At 31.3% G+C, this 19,368-nt stretch overlaps 1 protein-coding gene across 3 annotated transcripts in view; it reads left to right on the forward strand.

Moving 5' to 3' along the window:
* Window positions 1-19,368, forward strand: part of LOC126889574 (high affinity cGMP-specific 3',5'-cyclic phosphodiesterase 9A) — a 1,727,652-nt gene that overhangs the window by 1,520,482 nt on the left and 187,802 nt on the right. The gene's annotated exons all lie outside the window — the stretch shown is intronic.

Genomic DNA, 19,368 nt, shown 5'->3' on the forward strand with positions numbered 1-19,368 from the left:
CATTTGAAAATAGTTGTCATTGTATTGAAGTTGTATACGTTATAAAGTGTTTTAATATTGTTGGTGTTTGAATAAAGTTTTTTTTAAAGTAGAGTAACAATAGTATTATCCCGGGAACAGTCGCGCCGTTAGAAAAAATCCAACATTTTATCCTTTTCCGTGATAACTTGATGAAAAATTTTGCAGCATAACTTTCCACTCTTAAGTGCCTCAAGGAAGATTGTAGTAATGCGTGGGAAGTTTTTTTATTTTTTTTTAAATTCTATTTTTAATTATTTTTTTTTATTTTTTTATTTTTTTTTGTGGAATTTATGGCTTTGGTGAGGACGAGCTTTAATATTGTTAGAAACAGATATTTTTAACATAACAAGTAAATTAAAATATTATAAAATAGAAATTTGTTTTAAATTCGTATTGTGAGATTTTTTCTCTACGCGCGACTGCTTACATGACAGAAGTGCGCGCGACTGCTCCCGGGTTAACTAAGGTATTTTTGTATGGAAAAACAATTATTTTGAATAGTTTCATGACAGCCACATGATATGACAGACATGAAAGTCATAGGTGAGAACTGGCCGAATTAGACCTATGTAACCCCTTAAAAAAATGTTTGGAAGAATTTGTTTAATGGCCAAGATGTATACATATATTTAGAAGGAAAGTTCCTGATTTCTGTAGTATAATACATAATAATACCGAAGAGGAAATAACCCTAAGCGCCGGACTCCACTTGCGATTTGTAGTCGCGAAGATTAACACATTCTTTCAAATACAAGTCAATCCATGATTATTTAGTCGCAAATGTATAGATCGACTTGTATTTAAAACAATGTGTTCAATCTTCGTGACTACAAATCGCAAGTGGAGTCCGGCGCTAATAACACCAAAACATTCCATGTATGTTCCTAGAAGGTACACACAGGACATTGAAAAAATTCCTGAAATTTCCACAAAAACATATGAACGTTCCCTGAACATCCCAGGAAAATCCTGTCTCAGCATTTTAAACATTCCCTGGATATACCAGAAATATATCCTTGCTGATGTGATATTACCTGCTATCTGTTTTTTCATGAGTTTTGTAGGAGAGATGGAAAAACATGTTTTAAGGTCACCTTCTGTTATCATATGTAAGTTTTGACTTGTTTTGTAGTACATAGATAGTTTAATTTACTACAAAACAAGTCAAAAGGTATCATGAAACAGGAGGTGACCCTAAGACAAGTTTTTAGTCTCTATTACAAAACTCATGAAAAAACAGATAGGATGTATTGTTATATCACTGACGATATGTGGCCATACCAAATAATACATCCTTGATAAATATAAACATTTTTATTGCACAAAATCTTTTCATACATTTTTTTAATGTAATTTACTGATATTCCTAAACATTTAAAAAAAAATGTGTCACATTTGCTTTGTAAACCTTTCTTTTGCCTTTCGTAGCCACATATTCCGTTTCCTTCCTGGTTTTTTGTAGACCACTTCTCTCAGCTGATTCTAAAAAAAAATAAAATAAATGGTAATTTTTCTATCCCTTACAATTAAAAATCAGAAAAAATATTATTTACAGGTAATAATATGCATAAATAATAATATTTTGTATTTTGACAATGACGTCTGATGTGGAAGTCAAAAGGTTAATAAAATTATTTTTTCAAGTTAAATTGTGGCTTATTTTTCAATTAGAATACTTAATTACAAAAATTCCTCAAATAACTAGCTTCAGAACATAGACCAGGGCGCATCTGTAAAAATATTAGTACATTTGGACGTTGAGAGGTGACTCAAATTTTTTAGCAAAAATTGCTTGAAAATATTTCAAATAATAATATTTGAGTTATACTCCCTCTCAAAAAGGTCCGGAACATTGTTTAAATAATCAAAATGTCAAAAAATTACGGAAAAATTCGATTTTTTTCTTGATTTTTTGATTATAACTTTAAAAGTATTCATTTCCGAGAAAAGTTGTACTGACATAAAAGTTGCGTAATGAAATTTCCTATAATATAGAATTGGTTAAAAATTTAAACAATGGTCACCCTTGTTGCAAAATAGCAATAATTGTGAAAAAAACATACAAAAACAAGTATTCGTATTTTACGTTTTTCAACCATTTATGCCACACTTAGGACCTTCATGTTTCACCCTGAAAATCTCTATTATACAGTAAAATAATGCTGTAAATTTCATTAACATCGGTTCAATAGATTTTGCAAAATAAATTTTGCAATCCAGCTGTCGTAAGAAAAATTAATTTTTTCAAAATGTTACAGGACTGAAAATAAAGCAGATAGCAAGTTGAAAATTTTTTTTCTAATAGAAGTGTACTGTACCTTTCATTTGCAATTTTGCAAAATTAAAATCGATTAACATCACGGCGTCAGGAATTTTTTTAAATAAACATTAATTATTGGACAGCGGATAGTTTGCTCTGCTTGGGCATTCCAATGACCTTTCATAAAGATTGATACATTTTAATTTTTATTACATTTCGATATAAATAAATAAATTTGTTTATTGCAAAATAAAAACACATACTCTATCCTTTGAAATTACACTTTTATTAGCAAAAACTTTCTTTGTTCATATATTTTAACTTAAATAATAAAAGTTTATTATTTTTAAACATATGCAATTGTTTAAATAATATTTCACAAACAATAATAAAATTAGTTTGATTTTTGTGGAATTAAAATATTAAAATACAACAAAATATAGAGTAAGAAAATAATATATTAGAAAAAGATTGGAAGAAATTTTGGTGGAAATCAACTTGTGTGAATCGAACATCGCTGTCCTGCGCGTAGCACCAAAAATTATGGTTTATTTCAAAAATTTTCTGACGCCGTGGTAATTAATCGATTTTAATTTTGAAAATTGAAAATGATAGGTACAGTACACTTCTATAAGCGAAAAAAAATTTAACTTGCTATCTGCTTTATTTTCAGTCGTGTAACATTTTGAAAAAATGAATTTTTTTTGCGAAAGCTGGATTGCAAAATTTATTTTGCAAAATCTATTGAACCCATCTTAATCAAATTTACAGTATTGTTTTACTGTATCATAAAGTTTTTTTGAGTGAAATATGAAGGACCTAAGTGTAGCATAAATTGTTGAAAAACGTAAAATGCAAATACTTGTTTTGTATGTTTTTTTCGCAACTATTGCTATTTTGCAACTAGGGTGACTATTTTTTAAATTTTTAACCCATTCTATATTGTAGTAAATTTAATTACACAACTTTTATATCAGTACAACTTTTCTCGGAAATGAATACTTTTAAAGTTATAATCAAAAAACGAAGAAAAAAATCGAATTTTTCCTTCAATTTTTGACATTTTGATTATTTAAACAATGTTCCGGGCCTTTTTGAGAGGAAGGATAACTCAAATATTATTATTTGATTTATTTTCAAGCAATTTCTGCAAAAAAATTTGAGTCACCTCTCAACGTCCATCTCAAAACAGATGCGCCCTGGACTAACAATAAATAATTCGTTTCATACTCTAGATAGATTTAATGTTATTCATTCACCAATATTATTTTTCTCCTTTATCTCGTCGTTTCCTTAGCACAGATACAAAAAACAAAGAATAAAGAAAATTGAAAACAGATTTTATAAATTCTTACATAATTGTTTAAACAAAAAAGACCCAGAGCAAAACTATCAAACCAAAAAGGACAGCAAAAACCAATAATTTCCAACCACAATTTTTAAGGTTAACTTATAATGTGATAAAGTCGATTCGCTTTTCTGAGATACAACTGTCTAGTGGCGTTAGCAATTTCTTTTTTTCGAAGTTCAGTTGCTAGCCGTGACTGGAAATTACTACACAACCGAACATACTTGCTCTTAGCCAATATTATTAATAGTAAACAGACATAAATAAGATAAACCTTACGCCAATCAATAACTATTTATTTACTCCATTATAATGTATTGATAACAGATGAGAAAATAATTTTTTCTACTAGCGTGCAAAAATGTCTACTTTCGCGCACGCATTTTAGTTTAGAAAGTTTCACTTTTCCGCACGCGTGTTACTTTTCCGCACGCGTGTTACTTTTCCGCACACGGTTTTTACTTTTCCGCACGCGTGTTAATTTAGATATCGCACACCTAGTTCAATTGTGCCACAACTGCAAAAAATTCGAATTTTGGGTTAAGGCTGTAAAATATTGCCTATATAATGGCCCATCTAATTAATACAGCCTGAACTAAAATATTGTTTTGGATAAGTATAAAGTAAGTTACTTCGGTATTTCACTCTAGTGTTTTTGGAGGTTTTGAAAATGCAATACGGCCATAACTGGGAGATGTGGCGATAATATACATTGCCACAATACAACCGATGTAATTCAATACGTTCAATACGGCCACAACTGCAAAAATCAAGAGAGATGTGGCGATAATATACACTGCCACAATACAACCGTTATAATTCAATACGGCCACAACTGCAAAAATCAATTGAATTTTCATTATATTGCCGCCGTATCTCCTAAGTATTGTTTTACAAATGACTTTCTTCACAATGCAATATAGCCATAACTATCAAAACAATAATAACGTTTTATTTTTAATAAATTGTAATAAGATCCAGCCAATAAGTGTATAATTTACTACCTAAAGTGTAATTTTGAAGCCAGTCACTTTCAAAATAAATTATTTACAGGGCATAACGCATTTACTACAGAACGTTTTGCTCATTTCTCGAGAATATTGTGTTTTGCACTTGTGGCACTATTGAACTAGGTGTGCGATATGTTAATATGGCCTTAAAGTAATTATAATACATACAATAAACTAATATTTAGATATTATTTACTAATTTATTTCAAATATATCTTATTGTGTTCCTGTTTTAATGAAATTAACGCGACAATTCGATGAAATAAAATTATTTTGACATAATATTCGAAAGTCAAATCGGTAGAAAATAACAGTCGTTTTGAATCATCGTCATCGAAACCAAGATCGTCGTCATGCTAACTAATTATATTGAAAGTTTAGTTTTGACAACCTTGTCAAAGAATTAATTTGTGTATGTATTTTCAGTAGTAATTGCACAAGAGCTCTGAAATTATTGAATTTTTCCCGAGTGACACTTTGACAGTTTTAATTTCACGAGCCGAAGGCGAGTGAAATTATGTCAAAGTGTCACGAGAGCAAAAATTCTATATTAATTTCAGAGCTCGAGTGCAATTTGTTGCGATTATTTCATGAATAAAACTGTTCAAAACCAAAATTCTATTGTAATTTATTTATGTAAGTACCATTAAACACACAGTTTTTATAAATATTTGACGATTGAAAGTCATCACTTTTATAATTTTTAAAACATTAATTGTCATTAATGTCACTGAATGTATTTTCGTAGCAACGAAGGGCATCTGACGTAATATACTTAACGACGGGAGATTATCAAAAATTATCGATTTAATTCAGATTTCTGTAGCTTTCTATTGGTCAGAATCTCCTATGAATGAAATAATCATATTAATTAAATTAATTGATTAAGATTTGGTAATTTTTTTAAAGACTCTTAGAAAAAATATTGTTCCTAACTCTTGCAGAAAGTCTCTTTTCCGCACTTAACTGCTTGTCGAACTCCCGCTTCGCGTCGTTCGGCAAACTGCAGTCGCGTGGGGAAAAGAATGATTTTCTGCACTTGTTAGGAAAATAAATATATTGTATAAAACAAAAATATTTCGTAGAAATGAACTCCACAAAATTTTATGAGATTAGTACCTATACACTCCCACTATTTCTAATAATTATTTTTTTAATGAAAGATTGAGTTGATTTGAGCAGGTAATAGTGTGAAGTAGGAATTTTTGTGTTGTATGTTTCCTATTCCGAATGTGTCAAAGTGAATCTCAGCAAAGCGAATTCAGTATACCACACCCTCATCGAGTTATCAAAGAAACCTAGTTGCCAGTTGCGGTATTGTTATTTAAGATTTGCTTTATTATATTTATTGTTTTCTATTTTTGATGTTTTTATTTATTTACATTGAATATTAATTTGTATTTTTGTATACTCCACTTAGCAATAATTATGTGATATATTTGACTTAAAGTGAATTCAAAAATTGTTTGTAACTGGGCGACAATGTCAACTTAGATTTTTGATGTAGATAATGACGTGCAATGGTATCTATATTGTACGGACTGTATTATTAATTATATTAAGCATATTACCTGTGTGACATAAGCTATTGGAACAGCACAGTCTCTCAAACGAACAGATGGAAGTGAAGTTCTCTCAATATTTTTTCCTAAAAAATGTTTTGAACATACTCAATACACTATTTTTGTTATTTTTCCATACTCCTCTATTAACAAATATTATCCAAACTTTACGCCTTTCAGGAGCTTTCGGAAACCTAAAAATACAAATATATAATTATAATTCGACCAAGATTGTGCTGCAGTTAATAAATTTCTAGGTGTTTAAGTCCTTATTTCGAAAAAGTGAATTATACCTGTAGTATTTCCATGAAAAGATTATTTAAGTGAATTTGGCATAGTTTTCTTTAAAATGCCTCTATCAGGCCAGAAAACAAAAATTTTTAACCTAAGGCACATTATATACAAAGTATTTTTGAAATAAGTTGATACTGAGTAGGGTGAAATACTAAACGTATATCCCAAATCTTTATAATCTAAGTTTAAGCTTAGTTTAGCTAAATTAAGCAATACTTGATCACTTGGTGACAAAACAGTATTTTGATGGTATTTGATAAATGGTTTAATATATTTTAAAGCTATTTTAAAAACATTGTAATTTGCTAAACTAATATAATTTTTAGTTTTGGCATCATCATTTTCTATATTTTCACAAGATAAAGCTAGTTTCTTAAGCTGATAATTAAAATCCTGTGTTAATGTTAATCACATAAAATGTATTTGTTAATTTTTCCATTGTAATATCTGTTTGACGGTTTTGACTATTTGGCAAAATCTTGTCTTCTACTAAACTAGCTTCTATACCAAATAACTGCTATCTACCACTAACTATCCACTGTTTCTAAATCTACTAAAGTAACAGTAACGTATCATGAATGAAAAATGTGTAAAATCGTAGACCTACCTAGAATTTCTAGAATATAAGACAGGCCAGTGTCTTATAAATCATTTCAAGAGGAATAAAAAAAAGTAATTTTTTCTTGTAGGTACCCTTTTTTTAATTCTCCTTTGATACCGCTCCATTTGAGATTTTGGGGAACTCATTTTATTGTGTTTATACCCCATATTTATAGAAGGAAACCAATCTGGATTGTTATTATCAGTTAAGTCGGCTGGTTTTCCTATAAGATTAGAATGTTAACATCTTCAAAAATCGTTAATGTTCAAATGTTGTAACTTACCAGATATAAAATGATTACAGGAGACAGGAAAATTTTCATTTCGCTAGTAAAACCTTTACATTTTATTGCATTTAACCATTGTTGTTGTCTCTCAGATGATAACTTATTTAGTTCAGTTTTGTGCTTAGAATATAGCACTGATGGTAAGTGGTAAAAGTTAACTTTATCACCATTACTTTGCATTTCACACTTCAAAACACAACACCAATGAGGCATATCATCTTTCTAAATTAATACTTCCAGAGAAAATGTTAAATTGATCTTTGTACAACACAAAATAACAAAGAAACACAACTAAAATGATCTAAAACACATTAAGAACCCATACGCTGTGAGCTCGTACCTAGAGGGGATATTTACAAATTCGCGAGAGCCAGTAGTGACAAGTTTGTAAACGTTTACCGGAAATTTGACATAAATGTCAAAGTGAATAATTTAAAAATAAAATTAAAAACATTAGTTATAAAAAATATTAGTTGGTCAAAGCTGTGGTATATATTTTTACCTTAAATATACTCACGTTTTAAATACTGAATTTAAGTTTTTTTAATGTTCCGTAATATGTATTTATAAATTAATCAATTAATCTTAGCGCCATCTACACGATAATTGTGAAAGTATCCGAAGTAGGAAATTCATATTTTATCAATAGAACGTCAAAATGATTAGCAAAATCTTAAAAAAATCGATTACAATTTAATTACTTTTTTGCGTTGTAAATATTAAGCGATAAAAATTAAATAATAATTTTAAAAATTACCGGTGAAAGTTGAATTAGTAACCGCTAGGAGCGACACCATGTTTGCCTCCCGGTAGCCATATTGATTTAATTTTGACAGCATATTGAAGCGGCCTAGAGGCAGTTTTGATGTAATGTCAAGAAAAATATAAAAATGGAATGTCAGTCAAGTTCAAGTTAAAGTTTTTGTAGATATTGGCCTGTAATGGAGAATGAATAAATTAAAATTATTGTTGACATATAAGACGTTTGTAGAAAAAATATTGTGTGATATACGTGTTAAAAAGTACATTTTTAAGGCACTCATGTGATTTGAAGAGTTCGCTTCCTTCATTCTGCAAACTTTCAAATGCGTGTCTTAAACGTGTACTTTTAACCCTTATAAATAACTAAGTAGAATACCTTTATTCAAATTGAAGTTTTTTACTTCTGTATTAGTTTTTAACGTTTTTTGGTTTTAGGACCTACTTTTCACAACCTAATAAAGGTCCCCATAACGCTCGAGTAACTGCAAATTTAGCATACTTTCCTCCCCTACTATACCTAGCGTATTTTTATTATTAACCCTTCGAGTTAAATCGTATTCGCATTCATAAAGTGTGTATTTCAATCACTGACCTAGCTTGTTAAAAACAGGCATTTATTTCTACCAGCTCAATAAATATAAATTATATTGCCAGATTTTCAACCTGTTGCTGGCCAATATTTCCGCTACAAAATACGAATGAAACAGTGAAACAATGCCACCCTTTTATTTGGCTTTGTTTCGGAGTCGAATGAAAAACTCGGTTCGTGTATTTCCCTTTTGTTTCAACGTCCATTTTTGACGAATTGAAAGGCAGGTTGACACTGAAAGGAAAGTAAAGGTAATTTCATGACGCTAGGTATTTTTGTTTGGAACGGTATAAAACCTTTGAGAAATATTAAACGGGGTAGTTTTTGTCAAGCTTGAATGACTATAGAAAATTTGTAATTACATATGAAATACTGACGATGTGTATTTTTATTTCTTACGGAGGACTGAGGTTCATAATTTCCGTTTATACCGTAACTAAACACTGATTTTAATATTATAGCTTTATTACATTAGTAGTTTGTTTTCAAGAGATAGTTGAGATTTACAACCGATGATCCAGTAAATTTCTCGTAATAATATTCTTAGTTGTTTTTTCCTGAAAATGAGCTTTTGCCCACTGAATCTCCTATTAACCTTTAACTACACGCGCTGGCGTACTTTGTACGCCAGATATAAGAATTCTACTAGAAATATATTTAAAAATTAAATTTTTGACCTTGCTTGTTTTTCTAACCTATCACTGGAATATGCTTTACAATTTGGTTTTAGTTTCGTTATAATCGGCGTTCTGGAAAGATCGTAATTTACATTTTATTATTTGTTGTTTCCGGTGGTGGACAATATACCCCAGGATTATATTACTATAAGTCGTAATATAAGTACATATTTTGATTGTTTTTTAGTCATTATGGCAGAAATAGTATATTATTCAACGAGCATGTAATGATGGCTATTACTCACGATGATGAAGTTTGCGACACGAGCCGTAGGCTAGTGTCGTAATTCATCAGAGTGAGTAATAGCCATTACATGCGAGTAGAATACTATACTTTTTCTACGACCTTTTTTTATTTTAATCAGTAAATAATTTAATTATCAACTACTCGAGATTTAAATTATAATAATTTACAAAAATACCTAAATGCTATTTACCCCTAGTACGTGGCTGAATAATTGGTTGCCTACTATTACTAAATTCTTATTTATTGTACAAATACAACTAGAAATAGTCAATATAAGTTCTATTCGTTTCCGAAAAATTATAAGCTTAAATTTGTACCTACTGTCAGTGAATCTAATAAATAGGAAATGGCTGTTGTCGGTGGACGTATTTCATGTATATAGTTATAATGTATATTTACATTTAACTAGGTACATATTATAATATAATATATAACTACATATAATATGTTATAACATATTTAACACAATATAACTTGAAAAACAAACACAATATTAGTTATAAATTCCAATTAACATAAACAAAATGCGCTAATGTCACTGTCACTAAATTAAATGATAAACGTCAAAATTTTTAATAAACAAGATATAAACGTAAAAAATATACGGACATTGTTACAGTTAAAATTCCTTTAAAAATTTTTCGAAGTTAATTATTGGTATAAATTACAATAATTATTTTATTAAATAAACAAATTTAAGTAATTTTATTTGCAGTTTATATGTATACGATTAATATTAAAAGTGGCATGCGCTACTTGAATCTAACTTCAGCCCGTGAGTAATGACCCGTGAGTAACTTCAGCCCGTGAGTAATGAATTATTACTCACGGGTACAATAATGGGTGCTATTATCTATAAAAAAAATAGCGAATAATGAGCATTTTATTAAACGGTCGTAGAAAAATATATTTTTCTTTGTAAACAATACTTTTTCTCCTGTAAAAAATCACATTTAAAAAAATTTTTATTAGTAATTTTATTTATCATGGAATCCAGTTATTCCATGATTCCAGTTATAAATTCCAATTGGCTTACTGAAAAGGAACTCCAAGTATTCACTGATGCCGAATAAGGTTTATAACAAACAACTAAGTGTATTTTTTCAAAAAAAATTTAAAAAATCCGCTGTTTTTAAGTGTATTTTCTTGTGGCGTACAAAGTACGCCACGCGTGTAGTTATGTTATCACTTGATACGCGGGTAGTTAAAGGTTAAGGTGGATTTCTAGTGGTAGTGGAGCAAAGTATGCTAAATGTGCAGTTACTCGAGCGTTATGGTGACCTATTGAATTGTGAAGCGTGGGTCATAAAAGCAAAAAAAGTTAAGTAAAGTTTTCCATTTTAGTCGGGACTTTCCATTTTTAATTTAATTTTCCATTTTCCACAATCGTTTTTTTTAGATTATAGCGCCATCTATCCATAATTCGAAAATATCTCAAATAAAAGTTATTTGTTTTACGTAAGGAATCCAAATCTGCAATGAAAAATGGGGGCTCCCATTTAAGATTTTAAAATAACCATTGCAAAGATGCCATTCGTTAGATTTTTTAAAAATATTGAATAAGTGTTTTTTTCAGTTTTCCGATCTGATGTTAATTTCGCGGAATATCGCGAGATTCGTATTTAAAATTTAAAATTTACCCCCCACCCCTCCCCGTGGGAAGTCGTGTTTGGTATCATGCGATAGATTTTGAAAAATATTGAGCACGTATTTTTTAGTTTTTCGATCTGTCATTTATTTCGCGAAATATTAGCTTTTTCCTTGTGAAACTTTGGGACTCATCGATATTAAATCAGTGCAAACTCATTTCCTGGAAAATTTTGGGATCGCTGTACACGAATATCAAATCGGCGATGATCTCCGAGGTACCTAATGAGCAGGACAAACTGATTTTGTATCGTATTTAAGTAATACTACTGTAGACGAGTCCTCTTCTGGGCACCCGTCGTCTCAGAGACCATAGACGGCATAATATTCGTACTCATCGGCCTAAAAAAACCTCTTAGTAACGAGCACTAATTTTTTATCTAATTTCTACAGTACTCCAGGAGATGTGGCCCTTACTGATGACCAAGAACATCGGAGATCATCGTATGATATGTGTGATCAGCGACTCCAAAAACGAGTCGATTAACGACTTTGTATACTGATTTTCTATCGAATTTTCATAAAACTTCAGAAGACTGGGCCCGTCCTGCTCACCAGGTGCTGCGGAGACCATTGCCGACGTGATATTAGTATTCAGCGAGCCCAAAAATCCCCGAGTAGTCCAGAGAAATAAGATTTTTCTCGTGACATATCCCCCTCCACGCCGAACCCAAATTTTTAGAGTAGTATAGACATCTACATATATTAACAACCTATATGATTCCTTCAACCGATTTTGATGATATAAATATTTATTAACAAATGAAAAGTGAAAGCATTCTAAACAAATTTGAGAATAAGAAACTCATAAATCATATAAAAAATTTCAATGTGGTGTTTGCTGAATATGTCATTCCTTCTTTGTTGCTTAGAACATTGCAAAATAAATCATAAATTTTGAGATTTTATAAATGTTCATAACTTATTTAAAAATTAAGTTAGAACCTTCTTATTATACGGAATGCTGAGACTTTTTGTGCTTAAGTTATATTTTAAACTTCAAAGCAATTGGTCAAATAGTAATAGTTTAAAAGTTATTTAATTTGTTTATTTCAAATAATTTTTTTTTGCAACACTATAAGTATAATTATGAGGTTACAGTAATACTTCGGACAGTTTATGAAAGAAGAACATTTATACTATTAAGAACAATTAAGTTAATAGTGTAACTCTTCTTCTTTTATAAACTGTCCAATGTATTACTGTAACCTCATCATTTTCTGACTTATAATGTTGCAAAAAAAAATTAATTTGGGATAAACAAATTAAATAACTTTTAAACTATTTGATCAATTGCTTTGAAATTTAGGGTGTGATTTAAGCAACAAAATCTCAGCATTCCGTGTAATAAGAAGGTTCTAAGTTAATTTTCACATAAGTTATGAATATTTATAAAAACTCAAAATTTATTATTCATTTTGCAAGTTTCTAAGCAACCAATGAGGATAGAGATATTTAGCGAACGCCATATTGAAGTTTTTATACTATTTACTCTCTTACTCTCCTTGCTCTACTTACTCTACTTACTCAACTTACTCTTACTCTACTTACTCTCAAATTTGTTTAAAATGCTTAACTTTTTGGTAAAAAAGCGAAAATTTACCGTTTTTTGGTTTTCATTTGTTTATAACTTTGTATTTCATTAAAATCGGCTGCAGAAAACATATAGGTATTATATATGTCCATAGTACTCAAAAATTTGGGTCGGCCTGGAGGGAGTTGTGTCACCAACAGCATTTTTTTTTTCTTATTTCTCTGAACTAGAGTAGAAAAATTTAACTAATTTCCGTCAATTATTTCCTAATTTCAAATTTATCATTTTTCATCAGTTCTAAATTCATTTTGGAAAATCTATTTTCCGTATTAAGTAATGCAATTGTTATTTCGTCATCATCATCTTTATTCACAAAGTTTCCACGGGCTATTACGAATTGAATGCAAAAAGTTTCATTGAGATTTATCGAAGTGCAAAAATTTGGTAAGTTTATTGCTTTATTTCCTCGCCCATCAACAGGTTTTTACTTTTTTCCATTATGACCTTCAGTATTGTGCTGTAACGAAATATAGTTTATTTTATTAAAAAAAACCTAAACCTTATGCGTTCATTTATACTGCCGGCAGCTATTAACTTTCTCATTAATTTCGCTGCAAAACTAATTTGCAAGCAAGGATTCGAACTTGAAGAAATTAGATTAAAGGATTTACTCAAGCGAAGTGGGAATTTCCTTAATCTCGTGTAATACCAGTAAATACTTTACCTTTGGAAAATGACATTCCATCTTACGCTTCATGGGATTTAATTGTATACTAAATGCAGTTGGCGCTGACTTATCAAATAGATAACACCATGTTCAATCCAATAATACGTACAGTAGGAAAAATGAAAGAATACCCATGAACGAACATACAGTGCGGTGGAATAAGTGTTGCCCCCCCCCCTGTTAACTTGTTAATTTTAAGAATATAAGCAAAACGCTCGGACACGTCGATTTTTAAACTAACCATAGTATATTATAGCATCAACGTTTCGAACTTTACGCGATCCCTCTTCAGGTGACAGGCATAACTTTGATTTTTTTTTAATCTCTTTAAATACTGATTTCAAAAACGTATAACATTTTAATCCTTTTTGAGATCGTAGGCGCAAAATTTCGGTCCGAACTCTTTTTAAACGCATTTATTTTTTTCGAATTCTGAGAAAACTAATAGGTATTTTTGAAAAATTTAAACGCAGAATGAAAGATTAGATTATTACCGATGGCTGACAGTCCCTTAGAATAAACAAAAAGTTTCTTTTGAATGATATATTTGAAATTAAAAATCACGCTAAATTTTCTGTTTTTTCATCACTGTGACTTATTAAAATAAACATTATATGAGTTCTCAGAGATTTTAGACCATCGAGAATACTGTAATATTTCATTCTGCGTTTAAATTTTTCAAAAATATTTATTAGTTTTTTCAGGATTCGAAAAAAATTATTGCATTTAGAAAGAATTCGACCAAAATTTTGCACTTACGCTCTCAAACAGGATTAAAGTCTTATACATTTTTGAAATCAGCATTTTAAGAGCTTTGAAATGGGGTGTCACATGATGTACTTTCCCATTTAAAAAAATCAAAGTTATGGCTGTCACCTGAAGAGGGACCGCGTAAAGTTCGAAACGTTGATTCTATAACATACTATGGTTAGTTTAAAAATCGTCCTGTCCGAGCGTTTTGCTTATATTCTTAAAATAAACAAGTTAACAGGGGGGGGGGCAACACTTATTCCACCGCACTGTATAAAACACGGTGTATTTTCCTGTCACCGTGTCATACAAAAATTTTTCCAGCGCAAGTACATGTAATAATTATTGTTACATGTACTTGCACTGGACAATTTTCTTTGTGACACGGTGACAGGATAATACAGCGTGTTTTATATGTTCGTTCATGGGTATTCTTTCATTTTTCCGACTGTAGTAACAACATTATTAGAAATGTAAAGCTGAGCTCTTCAACTAGAATTGAATGTGGCGTGGCGCACTACGAAATAGAAGATATGTAATAAAAGATAAAAACTAGCGACGGGAATTAACTCAACCCGAAATAGCGTCATTACCCTCAGAATGTGTGATTCAAGATCCCTCTCTTTATGGCTGAACGGAGTGGTGTGCCCACTCCCCATAATTTGTCGGTAAATGATCACGTTTCAAAGACTTCAGTAGCTGCTTAGACCCGTTCAACTCAGCTTGGGACTGGTACGGGCAGTAGGGTGGAACGAAAAAAATGTTTTTTTTTCTACGACCGTTTAATAACATGCTCATTATTCGCTATTTTTCATAGATAATAGCTCCCATTACTGTACCCGTGAGTAATAATTCATTACTCATGGGCTGAAGTTACTCACGGGTCATTACTCACGGGCTGAAGTTAGATTCAAGTGACGCATGCCACTTTTAATATTAATCGTATATAAACTTCAAATAAAATTACTTAAAGTTGTTTATTTAATACAAAAATTATTGTAATTTATATCAATAATTAACTTCGAAAAATTTTTAAAGGAATTTTAACTGTAACAATGTCAGTATATATTTTACGTTTAAATCTTGTGTACTAAAAATTTTGAAGTTTATCATTTATTTTAGTGACAGTGACATTAGCTCATTTTGTTTATGTTAATTGGAATTTATAATTAATATTGTGTTTATTTTTCAAGTTATATTGTGTTAAATATGTTAAAACATATTATGTATAGTTATATTATTATATATTTTTTTTATTAAGGAAAATTTACCGCATCCACCAACAGTTTATTAGCGGCATTACTTGATAAACAAAGGTTAACAATGATTTTTAACAAATAACAAATAGCTAGATTTGGTACAAAAATATTGATTTAGATTAGATAGTAAGTCTTTTACTGGACAGTTTTCTCCTGATAAAGCTGGTAGAGTGTTCTATACGTAGGCGCGTTTGAACCGTTTGAATAAACCGTGAACTAGCACTTGTTTTACACTGTCGTGTGTCTGGTTTTACTGATCTTAGATTAGATTTCGACAGAAACCATTCGCGTTGCCACTGACCAATCACTTTTTGTTAAAAGAAAAACGTTTTGAGATCATTACATACACACTCGCACACTAATTCAGAATTCCGCACTTAATGCTGCATTACGAGAAACTTCTGTCTGCCTCTTCCTTGCCGATAATTCCTATAATATGTGATGGGATCCATATAAATTTCGGAGTCGTGTTGTTTTCTTGTGCAATTTGTAGTTCAGTTTTTATTAGTTTCTCTAAAGGACTTTTAGGATACAGGTGCTGCATTGCAAGGAGAGAGTTGGGTGAGTCGGTGAGAAACAGAAATATTTGACAGGTTTGCATGTTTCAGGACGCGATACAGAGCCAATAGTTCGTTGCAAGTAAAAAAGGAGAATATAAGCTGCTAATCTATGATGACTGTGATGTATCACTTTCTAATCCGGAGCATCTCTCCAAGATGAGCAAGTATTTTTTTATTCAAGTTGGTCAGCCTTGTTTTCATTGATCTTTCTTTTAAGTAGGGACGGATCTTCTTTAACATGTCACTGAGACCTCTCAAATCAGAGATGTAGTCATTGATTGAGATTATGGGATTCGATAAGCCAGCTATGCTCTCTAGGAGGAGGACTAATTGATCGCAGTTCACCGGAAATGGTGGTTCGTGATTATTGATGAAGGTTTTGGCAGGATATATCATGCCAAAAATGGATACATTGGAATGCGTTGTTTCTTCAAATTTAGATGTCTTTGGCTACTTTCGAGTTGCTGTAGGTTTTGGTACTACAAATGGGTTTTCTTGAAGTGTAATGTCGGTTTCTGGAGAGGCGACTTCACTTATAGAGCGTTTTAAATGAGTTTCTTTGTTTTCGGTCACTTCTGTATTTAGATTTGGTAATTTTGACTCAGTATGTTGTGAAAAGGTGCTTTGGTGTAATAATGTGGTTGGAGTTTGATTAGATTGGGACGTTTCAGGTTGGTTAGTCGTACTGGTAATGGTTTGCGTAGGAATTGATGCTGTTGCTGTTTCTGCAGCCGAATCAGCTACAGTTGTAGTATTTGAAGTTATAGAACTTAGTGGAGTTTGTTGTGTCGCAGATATATTTGTAGGTTCGGTGCAGGCTGCTGCCACGTGTCCTGGTTTTTCGCATTTGAAGCAAACGTTTCCATCTTGAGAAAAGAATATTTTGTAGTGTGTGTTTTCGAATGCTATTCTTATGGCGCTTGGGATGGTTAAATTGTGAGGGCTAACATATACTTGCCGTCGAAAGGTTAGGATATGGCTGTACTCGGGATAATTTTCGCCAATTTTTAGAAATGTTATGGGAGATACAAGATGTAGACCGATTTTTTGCAGTTCTTTTTCAAGAACATGGTGTGGAATGGACGGGCATACCTGTGACATAACAATTCTTTCGGCAGGTATTATAAGTCGTCTAGCCTTTAAAAGTTCTCCTCGGATAGTGATTTGGCCATGGTTATCTAAAAACTCATCTAGGATATTTTTGTTCGCAAGGTACATGCAAACTCGGTTGTTGGAAAGGCGGGAGGCAAAAATGACATTGTTAGGTTGAAAAATGTTACCGAGAGGGATTAGGTAGTCATGAAGTGGAGTATTTTCGATGGCACTGAAACTAGTGCTAGCTGTCTTGAAGGGAATTTAAATTGATTTGTCACTGCTGAGTAGCTTTTCGGTGAAATTTGGTTTTGTTGAGATTATTGATCCATGCTTGCTTCGGTGGAGATCATTTAAGAAGAACTGGTATCACCCGCAAGAGTGAGTGCGGCACTGACCCCTATTGGGAACGGAATCCAGTTTTGTCAGTATAAATCGCAATAAAATTGAAAATGTGTTTAAAATATTACTGGTATACATATACGGTCATTGTACATTATAATACAATAAAACATTTACTATTTCTTCAAAAATTTACGTGTATATAATATACCGTACAGTCGGAAAAATGAAAGAATACCCATGAACGAACATATAAAACACACTGTATTTTTCTGTCACCGTGTCACAAAGAAAATTGTCCAGTGCAAGTACATGTAACAATAATTATTACATGTACTTGCGCTGGCCAATTTTTTGTGTGACTCGATGACAGGAAAATGCAGCGTGTTTTATATGTTCGTTCATGGGTATTCTTTCATTTTTCCTACTGTATATCACTTACTGCTTTTTTGTATATACCACTTTCACAAAAACTTAACTTAGGTATATATAAATAAACTTTTATTTATATTTACTTGTTGAAACGACAAATTTTCTGCTAATTGCTTTTTGATAACTAGGTACTTACTATATTATTATATTATATATAGTTAAATGTAATTATACATTATAACTATTGAAATACGTCCACCGACAACAGCCATTTCCTATTTATTAGATTAATTGACAGTAGGTACAAATTTAAACTTATAATTTTTCGGAAACAAATAGAATTTATATTGACTATTTCTAGTTGTATTTTTACAATAACTAATAATTTGGTAATAGTAGGCAACCAATTATTCAGCCACGTACTAGGGGTAAATATCATTTAGGTATTCTTGTAAATTATTATAATTTAAATCTCGAGTAGTTAATAATTAAATTTTTTTACTAATTAAAATAAAAAAGGGCGTAGAAAAAGTATAGTATTCTACTCTCATGTAATGGCTATTACTCATTCTGATGAATTACGACACTCGCCTACGGCTCGTGTCGCAAACTTCATCATCGTAATACAGGATAATAAATTACATGCTCGTTGAATAATATACTATTATAATTTCAATGTGTAATAGTGATAGAAAGTTGCACATTTAATGTTTATTTGGTAGGTAATCGGGCAAGATCCTCTTGTGCATTCGGTAGCTTTCGTCTCGATAGGGATGCGTCCTCACGTACGTATCAGAGCGTTAGTTTAGATAATACGTATTAAGATACGGGAATTCAACCATTAATGCGCATGCTTATATGTCAAAAAGATACGTTACCTACGTATACGTATTTGGCTGCACATAAACTCCCTATTGCATTTTACAATATGCTTTTTTTAAAGCCGTCTCTTATAAACATGCCGTATTACAGTATGTAAATACAGCAAATATTGACCTACAACTTTTTGCATTGTGTTCGAGATAAACGGGTTTAAATCAATGAACTGTCAACACTGATGGAATGGCCCCGTCCCATTTCAACAGTGAAGCGAGATAGGCGCCAACATACAAGAGAAAGGTTCTAGCACTTCTAGAGAGACATGAGAGAGACAGAGAATTTTTATTGACAGAGGTTGTATTTGACGGAGGTTGTACAACGTACCTGACTAGCACTGTCCGATTATCTTCCCTCCTTTACCTGATTATCTTCTATCTCATCCTGACGCCAATAACTTCGTCTTATGGCGATTCCATCAGTGTTGACAGTTCGTTGGTTTAAATGCATTATTGCATTAACAGCACATAAAATCATCCTGTAATACTGATGGACTATCTATAAAAATTTTCTCTAATCTCACAGAAAATGTGTTGGAAATTCTCGTCTCAC

Source organism: Diabrotica virgifera, chromosome 8 (genome assembly GCF_917563875.1).
Source record: "Diabrotica virgifera virgifera chromosome 8, PGI_DIABVI_V3a".
In the NCBI taxonomy this organism is placed as follows: Eukaryota; Metazoa; Arthropoda; class Insecta; order Coleoptera; family Chrysomelidae; genus Diabrotica; species Diabrotica virgifera.